The sequence below is a fragment of the Nannospalax galili genome, unplaced genomic scaffold (assembly GCF_000622305.1).
Source record: "Nannospalax galili isolate Female #2095 unplaced genomic scaffold, S.galili_v1.0 scaffold829, whole genome shotgun sequence".
In the NCBI taxonomy this organism is placed as follows: Eukaryota; Metazoa; Chordata; class Mammalia; order Rodentia; family Spalacidae; genus Nannospalax; species Nannospalax galili.
Window position 1 is genome coordinate 174568 of NW_008360329.1, and position 16519 is coordinate 191086.

Consider the following 16519-nt stretch of genomic DNA (forward strand, 5'->3'; position numbering starts at 1 on the left):
TTTAAGTACGTGGTTACAGCAAAAGGGAAATCTCACCTTAAGCCTTGATTGCTATCTGATGGCACTCAGCCCCTTGGCTGGTTGAAGTTGATGATCTGCTTAGCTAATATTTGCCAAAATGTTGGGATCTATTTGTCACAAGATGCTAAGTCAGAAACAGAAGCCAGCAAGGAGTGGCTATTAAGGGGTTGAAATGGTCCAAGATGAATTACGTATAAAATTTGAATCTAAAATGTTCCAAATTCTCCACAATCCTACAATAACGGATTTTCTGAGCAGTTGTTCAGTCTTTCGGAGTGTTCCGTTTCAAGATGAAGTTTTTACTAGGGACTTTTATTCACAGAGGTAAAACGAGTTTCTTGTAGATACAAATAAATGTATTTTGTTTCTTAATTCATTCAACTAGTCTGTGTCTTTTGACCTGGAGTTGAGGTCATTGATACTTAGAATTTTTTTTTTAAATTTTTATTTACTATTTTTTATATATATGAGTGTATTGCCTGCATGTTGGTAGGTGCACCTGTGTTGAACAATGTCCTCAGAGGTAAGAAAAGGGCTTTAGATTCCTGGGAACGGGAATTACGGAGAGTTGTTAGCTGTCATGTGGGTACTGGAAATTCTCTGCAAAACCATCCGGTGCTCTTAATTTCTCAGCCATCTCTCCAGCCCCAATACCTAGAATTATTATTGGAAGACATATATTGAGTAATGTCATTCTGTTTTCTGTTGATGTTCTCATCTTATTTTGTGTTTCTGTACTTTATGCCTTCATTTCTTTTCTTTCTGTGGCATCTTGAGCATTGTCATTTCTTTCTTCAGTCCTTTGTATTGTTTTGAGTATTCATTCTCTGTAAAGCTGGTTTGGTGGAAATGAATTCTTTCCCCTTCAACTATGCTAGACCATTTTGCTAAAATGTTTTGGGTTGGCATCTATGGTCATTCAGAACTTGGAATACTTTGCTCTAGGCTCTTTCAGCTTTTATAGTTTGCACTGGGAAGTCTCAAAAAGACCAAAAAAAAAGTCACTTGTAATTCTGATAGGTCTGGTTACTGCCAACGACCTGGCTTCTTCTCCTCCCTGTATGAGGCATAAAATTGTCTTTTCATGTCATCCTACATTTCCTTCATATTCCATCCTTGTGATTATATTTTTACATTTTTTCATATCCTTTGCTTGAGTCAAATTCTTCAAAGTTGCTGTACAGTCTTTATATTCTGTTCTCCATTTAATTCATTCTGCTTATGAGAATTTCTCCTGTCATTTCAGTTGGCTTACTGAGCTTTCCCATTCCATCTTCATTTCTGCATGAGTATTCTTCAATATTTATCCTTTTCATGCATTTGCTTTTCAAGTCCTGAGTCATTTTGTTATTTCATTCAGCTGTACATTTGTATTTTCTCGAGCTTTGGTTCAGAGTTGATTCCTATCCTCTTGGAGTTTTTTGAGTTGTTTTCGTGTTCTTTAAATTCCCAGAATTCTTTAATCATGTTTATGATTGTTCCTTCAAATTGTGCATCCTGGGGTTCCTATGGGAATTTCTCATTGTAGTACAATTCTGTGGGACTGGTGGGTTTTGGTAGGGACATATTCATTATATTATTATTTATTTTTGCATTGTGGTATAGTTATATGTATTTCTTTTGTTAGTTGTGCATCTCATATGAAATTGTAGCCTGCCTTTGTTTACTTGAAATTTGGTTCTGTTTATAAAGTTAAAGTTGTTTGGTTGCTTTCTGATAAGGTTATCAATAGTTAGTTGATATGTCCTTCAGGGTCTCTCTTTTGTTTTTTATTGACAGGAAAGGATGATTCTAGGCTGGCTAGCCATGAGCTCTCCAGTAGAGCGCGGGACCCTGGGACCAATGTCAGACTATGGGGGTCTATTCCTTAGGTCTTAGGTGGGAGGAGTAAGATCGGGCCTAGGCCTAAAGCCAGTGATAGGGGCAGAGTGGGGAGGGTCTAGTGAGCAAAGCAGAGTAGATGCGAACCTTGGAGTAGCAAGAACTTAGCTGCTTCCAGAGAAGGGGGGGTCAAGATACAGTGGGCAGAATCTGTTTTACCAGACTAGTCTGGAGGTATCAGGCAAGATGAGCATGCAGAGACCTAGGACCAAGTCTGGAATGAGGGCAGTGTGTGAAGAGTCCAGCTAGCTAAATAGATTAGATTAGATTAGATTAGATTAGATTAGATTAGATTAGATTAGCTAAATAGATTAGAACCAGCCAGAATGGAGCTGGTCCTGGTGCAGGCATATCACTGATCTGACTTTCGAAGATAATCTGGACATCCCAGCTTGGGAAAGCAGGAAGGGGCCTAGGCACAAGGCAGGGGTCAGCACAGTATGGGGAAGGTTTGACTATCTAAGCAGAGTCCATGTGAGCCCTAGACAAGTGAGAATGTTGGTGGCGATATTTTCTATTCGTGAAAAATGCTAAAAAGGGAAATTAAACATTCTTACAATTAAAACCAGTACTACCTGAAGTCATCATACTTTAATTAGCTAGATATAGCTCTTGCATAGTGTGTGTGTGTATACTTCCAACTTCAGAATATCAGATTTTATATGACGAATGTATATTGTTTAATCAACTTAAGATAATTTAGAAAAAAATTTAAAAATCGGATTCTGAGAATAACTCCTAAGGAAAAATTAACGTGATGTTCATGGAAAATAAGCTAAGTAAGTTTGAACGGATGTCCTAAGGCAAGGGGGAAGATATGCCAAGTGTGGAAGTCCATAACAGAAATACTGATGAGGTCAACAGTTCATAAAGGTCTCCTATAAATAGGAAAAAAAAAAAACATCACATGTTGGCTTTTGGCTCAACTTAAAAATATTCCTTTGGAGCCGGGGTGTGGTGGTGCATGGCTGTAGTCCCAGCACTTGGGAGGCAGAGGCAGGCAGATCTCTGTGAGTTCAAGGCCAGCCTGATCTACATAATGAGTTCCTGGACAGCTAGGGCTACAGGGAGACTCTGCTTCAAAAAGACAAAAAAAAATATTCCTTGGGTTTTCAATAGAATTAATTTCTCCTAATACCTGCTAATCAATTGATTTTAGTCATTGTTATTATGTGGAGATATTTATCTGATGCATAAATCCTGTTTTATTTGATTTAGGGTGAATATGACTATTTAGTTTACAAACATAGAATTATATTTTTTATTCCTTACAAAATAAGCATGATTTGGACAGACATATGGACATGGATCTTGTCATAATTATTTGCAATTGTGTTGAGTAACAACCTCAGACCTTATGCAGAAGAATCTTTTAGCTTGAATGAGTTAAAGCTTTTGGATTTCAAAACCTATCTGTTTCTTAATATAATCAGATATGTGAGTCTCTATAAACTTTCTTTGCTTTCAAAGGCAAACATAACTAATAATTTCTGTAAAGGTCTTGAATCGTTCCAACATCTGTTCTTGGTTTACTATAAAAACCCTGACTCTGATCTCATGTGTTGAACTACTGTATGTTTGCCACTGTCTATTTCCTGTAAAAAAAATACATAGAACAATAATAGCTTTTGTTCCTAACGTTCCAACCACTAAAACAGCTGAACAAATAATATCCATGCTTTCATTTGGAATAATTTATTCCATGTACATGTTTATGCAGAGTCGTTTGACTTATTGGATGTTTCATCATTTAAAAATCAAATCTTAGAATTTTAGACTACTGAAAACTCAGTGTAATAGTTTCCTCATGCTTACAGTAATTCTCTTAACAGCGTTTCCTTCCCAATTCATCATTTCGTTTTGTGTATGGTTTAGTAAATATGAGCAGAAATAGCTAAAATTTCTTTCATTAATAAAATTAGTAGAAACTACCATTTGAGGCCACACTTTTTGTAAATAACATTAAAAGATTAAATAATATTGCATTTAAACCATAAAAGTAACTATTTTTGATCTTTTGTTGCCTAAAAATTAGTAACTATAGATTAGTAATAGTATGAATCATACTATATTTGTCCTAGCTCAACACATTCCAGATGACCTCTCAGTAGGTTAGACCAGCATCCAGCAAGGCTAATTTGTATTTGCATTCTGAAAAGTACCTTGCAAAATAAACTTTTCTATTTCATTCATGCAATAAGTTATGTGCTGATTAAAAGACAAATAAAACACTTTTTAATAGTCACACAAAATGTTTCTTCTTAGCTTTTAGGTTTTTTTTGATTATTGTTGTTTTTATTTATTTATTTATTTATATTTATTTATTTATTTATTTATTCATTTATTATTTTTTGATATAAGGTTTACTTGTAGTTCCAGCTGGCCTTTAACTCACTAAGTCGACTAGGTTAGCCTTGAGTTCACAGAGATCTGTCTGCCTCTTCCTCTCTAGTAATGGGATTAAACGCTGTGCCGCTATGCTTGGATAAACAAGTTTCTTAAAAACAGTTTTAAAATCATTTGTGATGGCAAGTGTTTGGAATATATTTAACATACAAACTCTTCCTTTTCAGAAACATTTCAAAATTATAATTTAGAATGTATTCACTGCAATATCCCTTTATAAACAAACCGAAATCTGCATTCTGTCATTAAGCCAGTGTCCAAAAAATCCTAGAAAGTAAAAGGCTTTCAGTTTACATCCAGATCCTATAATCTATGGGTATGGTGACATGTCAGTTCTATGTTTGAGTTTGGAATATCACTGTGTCAAAGGTTAATACCTTACCCAAATTCTGCCACTTTAAGAGTAACTACCTTCTTGGTGGTTGTATATTTCAGTTCTAAAATTAATGAACAAGTGTCTGCTATTTTCTAGGCTACCTATAATTAAATAACACAAACTCGGTGGCCTAGAGTAATAGAATTTAGTGTCTTACAGTCCTAGGTGCTGAAATCAAGGTGTCAGCCAGGACATGTTGTGTCAGGGAAGAATTTGTTCCAGGTCTTTATAGACGCTTTTAATAGTTTTTTGGTTTCTAACAAAATAACCTCAGTTTCACCAGGTATTTTCCCAATGTGATGATCTCCTTCTGTCTAAATCCTCAGGTTTATGAGGATAGCACTCCTGTTAGATGAGGGCTTGTACTAAGGACCATACCTCAACTGAATTGCTTTGGTGGACCTTATTTCAGAGCATGAAGAACTTCAATAATATGGGAGCTTTGTGCTCTAATATACTTCTTAGGAAGACACAGTTAACCCATGACCATTTCTTTTGATTTTGTCAGCCAGTTTTCTCATAGATATGACAATAAGTATGCTTTAAAATTCAATTATTATTCTCAACTGCATTATAATTAAACTTCTATAAGCTATTTATTTGTGATGGGCAATATTTTGTTTAATCAATACCCTTATTTCATTATTATTACTTTTATTTTATGTGTATGACTATGTTGCCTGAATGTATATAAGTGCACCCATGTTATACAATGCCTGTGGAGGTCAGAAGAGGGAATAGGATTCCCCTGGAACTGGAGTTACAGATGGTTTTTAGCTACCATGTGATGCTAGGAACAGAACCCAGGTCTACTACAAGAACAGCCAGTGCTCTCAGCCACTGAGCCATCTCTCTAGGCCCTTATTCAATGCTTTTTATAATTACATAAAATATTATTCACAATTATGATGTTAAACTTAGGATGTTGTGAGTAGTACACAAATGTTGATCTATCTAGCTTGGTAGCTGTCATTAGCTGCCTCATTCTCGACACATTCCAGGAATGTGGATGGCATATTTCTTTCATATCCCCATGAATCTCTTCTTGAGTCTAGGTCTCAATTACAGTAGTGAATATAGTCCCAGTTATCTATGTCAGGAAAATACCAAAAGTTATTTTAGTTCTATACAGGCAGTCTTTAATGGTTTGTCTTTCAGCATGTATATAAATTCGTATTTTCTTTTTGATTTGATAGAAAGCCAAAGAAGACAGAACTTAAAATGTTAAACATAGCTTTGTGATATTATTTATTTCCTTTCTATTCTTTTTTTTTACCCACAAACAAAAGCTGATCTTAGGGCTGGGGATGGAGCTCAGCAGTTGAGTGTTTGCCTAGCATTTCTCAGGCGCTGGGTTCCATTCCCAGTTTGGAGGAAAATATAGACCTTAAAAATTCATTTTGCATTAAGTCACTAATAAGTTTCAGAGTAGAATTCCTCATACAAGTAAAATAAAGCCTGATAGGTTTTTTTATATTACCACAATTTATAATCTTGCTAATTCTTAACTTTGTTTAGATAAAGCTCATGGTTTCACAGTGACATATTTTACATGTGCCTTTAGAGAACATTTCCTTCTTTGGAAGAAAGATGTCATTTCCCAGCATTATTTAGGTATAATTGGCAAATTATAAAAAAATAAAAAACTGTGGTCACTGAATCACCATGATGTCATATGGGTACCGTTTTACTTTTATATATTTATTTTTTAGGGGAGAACAGTTAAGATCTATCAGACAGAAATTTCTAGTAAGTTGGAGTTTTATTATGTATAGGCAACATCCTGCATTATATCGCCAGTATTTATTCATATTGCATAGCTAAGCTTTGTATCCTTGACCACCATTTCTCTATATGGCACTCTCTGGAAACTACAAGTCAATTTTCTATAGCCATAAATTTTCCATTTTCATATTCCATGTGTGAGCTCCTATGTTTTCTTGGAGCTTGACCTATTTCATTTACCTTTATCTTCTATGGGTGTATCTCAAATGACAACGTTTCCTTAATTTAAAGCTGAATAGTATTATATTGTACAAATGCATTTACTGAATTTTCTTTATTAATTCACTCTCCATGAGTATTAAGCTTATCCCATTTCTGCCTTAGCTATGGTTAGTGATGCTGCAAGGCCTGTAAAAACACTGATGTCTCCTTGAAAACTGAATACATTTTTATTGAATGTATGTTCTCAGAAAAAGGATTGCATTCAACATTGTCTTTAATAGAAACTCTCAATTAACTTTGCGTAGAGAAGGAATACCCTCTAACTTATTAAAAGTATTTAATTTGTGCTCATATGAAACTTCATACTTAAGAGTAAAAAGCTTTTGGCTTTTTCTCTATGATCAGGAAAAAGGCAATTAATTTTATTTGATGTAGTGCTGGAAATCCTGGACACAGAAATTAGACAACAATAAACAGGGCCTTTGTGATGGTTGATCTTGAATGGCAATTTGACTGGATTAAGAAATGCCTGGAAACAGGTGAGGCATTTTCAGAGACAATTGGATCATAATGGCCCTGGGGCAATCAGCAGATTAATCCTGATACATTCACACTATGACAGCATTGGTAGAAGGTCATAGAAGATGGCAATGGGACTTAGGTAGAGGAAGTTGTTCACTGGTGGCATGTACTTGATGTCTATATCATACTAGACTACATCCTGACATATTCCTTTTGCATAATAATGTGAACTACGGTGTTCTGTTGTAGCCTCCATCACGGAATGAACACTCTTAATCCATTGAGTCCAAAATGAATATTCTTTTTCTTTAAGGTGTTTGTGTCAGATATTTATTCATAGTGATGTAGAATAAGTATTGTAGCCTCCAAATCAGGTGGCAGTAGAATTCTGTTTGTTGATGATGTGTTATTATGTAGAAGACCCTGAAAACTCCTTATTCAGGGAAAATGCATGGTTAAAGAAATACTACAAATACAGTGTGGCAGGGCATGGTGATACATACATACCTGTAATTCCAGCCCTGGGAAGGCTGAGGCAGGAGGACAGTAAGATTGAGGCCAATCTGGGCTACATAGTAATATCACTAGAAATAAAACATAAGGCCAGGATGTTCTATCCACTAGCAACAAGAAATCTAAAATAAAAATTGATGAAATACTTTCATTTAAAATACTATGAAAACATAAAATATTTTATCAGGGTGGTGAAAATATGTACATTAAACTCTAAAACATCAAAGACATAAATAGCAAAGTACCATGTGTTTATAGATTTCAATATTTAGTTTTGTTAATATGCCCATATAACCATAAGTGAGCAGTGAAATTCCTCAAAACTCTAATAATATTCACAGAAACAGAAATACAATACTAAGATTTATATCGTGTACAAAAAATATTGAATAGCTAAATAATCTTGAGAAGAAAAGATGATTTCACTAAACAAATGCAACATAATTCAGAAACTGTGTCTATCTGCAAGTGATATAAAATATTCCACAATATAAAGCAATGAGATTTTAAAATATTTTTCATTGCATTCTGATCATTTTCTTCTCTGTCCTGGTATAGATGTAACAGTCTCTTGTTACATTTGTTACATTGTTACATTGTTAATTTTCTCCTACTGTGATAAAACATCATGACCAAGGTAACTTACAGAAGAGTTTACTGAGCTTACTGTTCCAGAGGGATAAGAGCTCACCATGAGGAGAGGCATGCCAGGAGGAGGCCAAAACAGAAAGCTGAGGACCCACATGTTCAGACACTTTCAGAGACTGAGGGCAAACTAGAAGTGGAGCAAGGTTATGAGCTCTCAAAATCTACCCCAGTGATAATGCTTTCACCAGCAGGACCACACCTCCTAAACCTACCCCCACCCCCACAAACAAATGACCAACTAGGGCAAAGTGTTCAATTGCTTGAAGCACAGGGTGGACATTCTTCATTCAAACCACCATATCCTTCCTTCCCCAGGAGGATGCCTCATCTTTATATATACACACCTATTATAAGGAATAATTGTAAAATAAGTATAGTAAGGAATGAATAATAACCAAACAGAGCAACAATGGCAATATTTTATAATAAAATTGTGATTGTTGTCTCTCAAATTATCTTATACTACTTTTAGGTTTTCCCTTACAGAGAAACATTGCACAGCTTCTCTTTGACTAATCAGTGTTTCCAATGCCATTGTTTTTCTGTTGTGGGGAACTGTTCACATATAATGGGTATGTGAATACCAGTGCTCTGGTATTAATGCAGTTGCTCAGTTAACCCACACTGCATGAAGATGACAGGGCATGTGTATGTCTGTGCTAGACAAATGGAAGAATCACATCCTGGCTTGGATAGCACAGGATGATGTGAGATCTCACCAGAACACATAGAATTTAAAACTAAGGAAGAGTTTATAGTTTGAATTTTCTATCCACTATTTTCAAATAAGAGTTGACCATGGGTAATTGAAGTTCCAGAAAGCAAAGCCACAAATGAAGGAGAACTACCATGTTTTGCCTTTAAAAATATTATTCATAACTCATTAAAGATATCTTGTAAGTCACTACTGGGTAACCTACTCACTGTATAAAAATCATAGAATCAAATCGTATTTCTCTCTGAGAATGCTGCATTTAGTAAGATAGACATGTAAGCTTATATCCCTATACGGGAGACACTTCTGGACAACTGTCATCTACTGACTAGAGACTCACATTTGTTGTTGCACAACTCAACTTCTGTAATCTACTTCATCCTGATGAAAGATACGATTAGCTGCACTCTTGGCTTGAGGTTATGCTTTGTAGGCTATAGAGACTCTAACATCTTGCAGCATCTTTAGAAATATATGGGCATGGGGCAGAAATGCAGCTTCTCCAATTCTTGAGCTAACATTTTGTTCATTTAAGAAGCATTCACTGAGCATTTAGAATATGCTGAGTGCTAAGCTAAGTGCCCGCATTTCATCACCAAATCCATGAATATCTGAGCTCTCATTGAGATTATTTTGGTGAGGGGAACACACATATAGTATATACTATATACTATATACTATGTATAATATTCACATTAAATGTGGAAGAAAAATGTTACAGGATGCATCTCAGAGACTCCCTTGCTTTGGGCACTTCTTCCCACCTCTTTCTCTTCCTCTTCCTTTCTTTTTCCCTACTGAATATTGTTGTTGAAACAACCTTGAGTAGTTATAGCTGGTAAAGACACCAAAATCTTCTCTCCAGTGAAAAGAAAAGAAAGGAAAACATTATGATGTCATACAGAGAATATTGTATTGTCTTTAAGGGGAAAAATAAGCAAGGGGGGAAGAAGGAAAAGAAAGAAGAGAGAAAAGGTAGGAGGGGAAATCTGTCTTAAACTCTGAACACTGATTTACAAATACACATTGGAAATATAATTCATTTGATTTGAACTCTTCTTAAAATGTAGGCCCATATTCTTATCATATTAGATTTTTTCTTCAACATGAATTTTGTTACATAGGGCAGATATCTGCACCTTTCCTTTTGCTGGGACAAGTGGGGCCATGCAGATACACAAGACAAAACAGATTTGCTAGCCTTGTTCTTTTACTTGAACTGATTATTCCTTATTAAAATAGATTCTCCATACATTTCAGGCAGGCTACCAGTCAGGGCTGGTTTTCCTGAGTGATATTGGCAGGAGGCTCTGACTTTCATTGGGATTTTGAACTTCAATGTCAGGTTCAGTAAGGATTTGATTAAATTATCCTATTTCATTTCTAACATACCATTTTTAAATGTCAAATCATTGCTACATGTTAGACCCTTTGTTGTATTTTGAAAGTACATTTTAGCGTACTTTTAAAGAAAAAATACTCCATGAGACACTGAATCAATAGAACTTAAGTGATAGACATTTTTGTAGCTTTATCTAGTGTGACAAGGAGAACACAACACAGAGACCCGTTAGAGCTTTCTGCCTTGGTGTGCCAGACACTGCCACCTGTATATCGCTAGGAATTCTGACTTTCAGTGGTGACATCTTCAGAATAAGTTCTAATGGGTAAAGTGCATTTACTCTTAGATATGTTTTGTTAAACTAAGACTTATCCAAGAAATCATATTTAAACAGAACTCTGTGGAGAGCATCAATCCTAAAATGAAATTAAATTCAAAGAAAATTTTATATTGTATTCATATATTTCAAATCAGGTAACAATTTAGTCATAGAAGATCTCTCTTTCTCAATTTCTGTTTTATAAAATTTATTCAAACAGTGGAAAATGTAAAACTAAGGACTAAGCAAGATGTTTGAATATACATTTTTATATGTATAAATTAGAAGCAGTGATTAAAATCTGTAAAATATTATGCTTGTCTGTGTAACAGAGTGGTACTTGATGGTAAATCTTGCAGCAGATTGCTTCTTTCAGTATTAGTATTATATAAAGTAGATAGGATCAGGTAAGGTTTTAGGGCCATAGGCTTAGGCTTTTGGATAATTGTTTTCTGAAACAAGGTAGGTAGCCTTGGATAGATAATTTAGTTTTTGCAAGTCTAGTCCACTTCAGTTATAAAGTCTAGATAAAATGGGAGTGATTCATTTCAATAATTAAAGGTATCAAATTAAGTATTTTACTTAGCACACCTTATGCAGAACCAGTTTATCAAGAAAAATAAAATACAATAAAAAATAGTCTTTTTTTCCTTTCCCAAAGATTGTTCAATACTGAACTGAGTTTTACCCAAACATAGAAGTCCAGAGCAATCATATACAGTCCTAATTATCACTGCCATCTTCCAAGTTCTGCTGTATGTGAAAATATAATCTTTCCCATTTCCCCCTATGCTTACACTCAAGGGCTCTAAAAATCTAATATGTCTTTTATCCATGTAGCCACCTCAATCTCCCCAGGGCTAGTGTTACCCGGTGCCCTCTAGGAATGATGTATTGCTCGAAGTTATATTTCAGCAAGTTCTTATAACATTTCTGCTTCCTGTGACTTCAGCTTGCTCCCTAGAATCTTATTAGATATTCTTCTATCATCAGTTTTCTCTGTGAATCTAGCTCAGTGGATCTATTTTATATCAAGTAATGTTTAAACTCTACTGGACTGATTGCATTATAAAATTCATTAATCTTGCCTTTTGATATTAATAAATGCCTCTAAGGTATTATTTTCTGTTTAGCAGCATTTCTGGGTGAAAGAGTCAGCATCATTCTGGGTTTTCAGGTCTACAAGGATTAGCCTGAATATCCGGTGGTAGTGAAATGAGTTCTTAGAACTTAATGGTGTTGGTTTGGTGCACTCAATATTAAAACTTCCTTAAATACCCATTTGATATTTATGACAACTACCAACTTATTAAGAATTGAGAATTGATTACATAGATGTTTAGCAATCATTTGGAACAATCATTGACCTCCTCTAATTGACTAAAATGTGCTCCCCACTTCCATCAAATTCTTGCTGAAACCCTGTTTCCTAATGTGAATGCATTTGGAGGTAGAGGTTTCACAAGGTAGCAAAATTTAAATGCAGCCCTGTGAGGGAAGGTCTAGCCTGATAATATTAATGACTTTTTAAGAAGAGGTGAAGCAGGGTGATCTCAGTGAGAAGAAGGTTGGCTGCAGATTGAAAAGATCCCTCAGTTGAAACAGCAAGGCTGATAACTGATTCTGGACTGTGAGAAAATGAGTGTTTTTCAGGCTACTCTCCCTGCGGCATTTTGTTATGTCAGCCTAAGCCCTCTGATAGTATACCAACATTCCCATTTTCTGGCCTCTAAGGAATTGCTTGTCTTCTTGAGACTTCATTTATCAGTGCTTGTTTCAAGAAGCCCCTGCTCTAATTGCAAATTTTGTTGGCAATATATAGTATTTACTTTAAAAATCCCACATGTTGAAACACTTAATATACACTATTTTGAGGGTTAGGCTGGAGATTCCAATAGCTTTCACATACACCTATACTTCAATTGAAGCAAGGTAAACTGGCTTTAAATTTTAGAAGGGAGTAGCTCAATAATTGCTTAAAATGATAGACTTGAATAGTATAATACTATTTTAGATTATAGAAGTTTTTAAAATCCTTGTCTTGTCTCATTTTGAAATTTTTATTTCAAAGAAACAATAAAATATGTTCCATTGGGAAATCTATCGCAGCATTTCTTTTCACTGGCAGAAAATTGAAACCAAATAGGGTAATGCATATAAACAAGAACAAAATGGAGATAATCATACAAAAATGTAAAAAAGAGATTGGGTCTTCCTGTGTGATTGGATGGTAGTTGCTTCTATTTCTTTTATTCAATTTTAGCTGGTATTATCCTATTTGTTCAATAAAATTTATATATGTGTAGTATATGCATGTATTTGCTACATTTTAAAAAGTAATAAACAGTAATTTCCCAAATAATTCTGAGCGTGTCATTATTTTTTACATTGGTAAATATAATTTAACTACTAAAAATAAGTTGTTATATTTGGTTATTTTTGCCAAGTTTTATTTTAAAAATACCAGATATATTTGAAAAGACTGAAGGTTAGAAATGACTAAAATGATTTCAGAACTTCAAATTTATTTCCCTGATACAACTGGGCATTTTGAAAAATATCTAACTCATTTCAACAGGAATTCCAAAAAATTTGATTATAAATTTAAAATACGGACTAATAAAATGCAGTTTCTCTTTTCATCAAATATCCACCAATAATATCAAATGATTAATACCCATTTTCATGAAATACTACAAAAGTTTTATTTTCAATGACTACTATATTACAGACCACCACTGTTAATAGCATGCAAAGTCTTATGCAAACTAAAACCAGAAAAATATATAGCATAGGTACACGGAAGTGGATAAAAAGCTCCAATTTCACCTAAGGAAATTGTGCCAACAGATGGCTGGCTGATGGGAGGGGCAGACGCAGTCTCTTTCAAACATGGGACTCTTGGCAAGTAAACCAGGCTCCAGAGGATAGACTTGCAATGAAGGACATCTGAATACACAAATTAAACTTATGAACTTATTTTATAAAGTACATTAACTTGTGTGGACAATGAGAGGAGGTGCAGATGGAGAGGGGATCTAAACATCATGAAATTATATTGCATGAAAATCACAAAATTTCAATAAATAAAAGTAAATGAGGATGGCAAAATGGAAAGTCATGAACACAAAGACAAAATTCAAAATCTAAATTATTCTTTAAAAATGTTGAGTTAAAACTTGAAGTAAAGTTATAGAAATCTGAATAAATTTGCTATAATAAAAAGTTATTAAGTTTCCTAAGGTTAAAAAAACCACTGCTGTGATCCTGTTTAAAAATAAATATATTGGGGGGCTGGAGAGATGGTTTAGTTGATAAGAGGACGCCACTCTTACAGAGGCTGTGGGTTCAATCACCAGCACTGACAAGGTGGCTAAAAATATCCATAACTCCAATTCCAAGAGATCCAACTCCCTCTTGTTACCTCCACGGGGATTGCATGTCATACACAGGCAATACACTCAATCACCTAAAAATAAAAATAATAAATAAAATATTGAAAATAAAGAGTAATATATTTGATATATTTCACTACTCATTTGTAGAAATACATATGTGCATAGCTATACATTAGCAATTATCATGTTTCTATTAGATGATATTTGAGTCATAGGTTGAGAACTGGATTATAGTTTAAAAGGAAAGCCTCATCTAACCATACCTACCTTAAATGCTTCTGTAAACTCATATGGTAAAATTTTGAAAATGCCTCTGTAATGACCTATTCACATTAAATGAACTATTAAGTCAATAAATATGTAATTTTTGATAACTTGATATTTGCTGATTGCCTCATATAATCTTACCTAAATCTCTAAAAATTATAGAAAGTAGCTATAATTCTACTAGGATTTGAAGAAATAGAATATTGAACAAAACATACAGTTTATTCAAGATTATCCTATTAACAAGCTATAGTGCCAGGTTTGTATTCCAGTTTCTTGATGATCAATTTCATGCTTGATGTGAGTACTTTTCTTTGTAGCAGAATGTGTTTCAGGGCCTAAATATGCAAGACATTCTAGCAATAAAATGAAGCATGTATGCCTTTCTGTGCTTGGCACCCTCTGTTTTCTAGGAAGATATGGAGGAACATTTGTCAAGAAATGAAAATACCCAAAGAATTTTACCATTCATATAAGCTACATACTTGATATACCTAAACTATAACCTGATGTTCTACATTTACCTTTTATGTTTTATTGAAAATTTTAAATAATATTTTCTAATTTCAAATTCCCACTTTCCATTTCTCATATCTATGCATGCTTTTATCATACAAGGGAGTAATCCAAATTGGAGGAAACTCAGATACTCTGTTATTCCTTTCCTTTCCTTTTCTCTCTGTATCCTTGTTGGGAAAATGCCAACACATGCTTTCTCTAAATTATATTTTAAAATTTTACCATTCTCCCTTTCCCAACTTTTCATATCAATCTAGTTTCACATGACCTTTCCACACAGCTCTCTAGAATTTCATGTTTGAAGGCTCAAGAAGATTACACCATGAGAACATGAAAAAATATTTTCATCATACAACATGTATGGCTTACCACATATTGGGCAAGCATGGTTTGAGTAGCAAGACTTCTTACTAATGTAGGGCCTGTAGCTATTGCCTGATTATTTCCCCATGGATTTAACATAGAATAGGAATTATTTGCCCTGTCTGAGTCATGTCACCAATGCAGGATGCCTAGAGGAGGATGGAATGCCCCCTCAGCAGTAAAACACTGAAAAAAAGTTCTTGCTCACAATCTTAGTTATGTTTTAATAACATACCCTTTTCCCTCTACGTCTTCACAATGCCACAAACATAGTGTGGTCACATTTTGAGAGAAAGTATTTGAAAATTATAAAAAAACAATGGCATTTACATTTAAGGCATGATGAAGCCTTAATTATACCAAAATCTTCAGTAGTTTGTAAATAAGGACAGCCACTGGTCTAGTGTCATTTCTGTTGCTGTGATAAAATACTCTGACAAAAAAATAACTTAGGGGATAAAAGGTTTATTTTAGCTCACAATCCTTTCAGAGAAGTCAGGGGAACAATCCAAGACAACTCATTACATTCACAGCCAAGAGCAGGGAGACACGGAACACATGCTCAGTGCTGAGCTAGCTTCCTTTACTGTTAGTTTAGGGCCCCAAACCATGGAATGATATCTGCCACATTCAGGGTGAGTGCTTCCACCTCAATTACCCCAATTTGGAAAATCTCTTACAGGAATGCCCACAGGTCAACCCAATCCAAATAGTTCTTCATTGAAAGTCCCATTTCAGGTGATTTTAGCTTATGTCAAGCTGGCAATTAAAACGATCACACCTAATCATTTAAAATTTACAAATTCATCATTACTCAGAAAAGACAAATATATTCTCATTGTGATTATCAGAATCATGGCATTTCTGATGTTTTTGATAATTCAGAACTAAAGAATGTGAGCACTTAATAGCCAGTTGCTTTAAAGGTAATATTTTTTCAATTCTTAAACAATTAGGAATAATAGACAATTTATAAAGCATTGTCTTTAAGAATAATTTTTAAGTACTTCCATTTTTTCTTTCCATTGAAAAAGAGATGCATATGAGAAACTGATTAAATACATAACACAATAGCAGGTCTTAGAATTCTATGCTTGACAGCTTATAGCACTGTCTAAGGCTTTCTTGTAGTTTGTGGAACTTAGTGGTGATGTCATTCCCAGTGGCAAAGCTTAAACTGTTCTATAAATTAAAGCATTTGGCTATGGCTATGGGAAGTTGTACATGGTGAATGGGGCTTGGGTCAGTGGTGGGGTATAAACTCAATGATTTTAATCCAGAA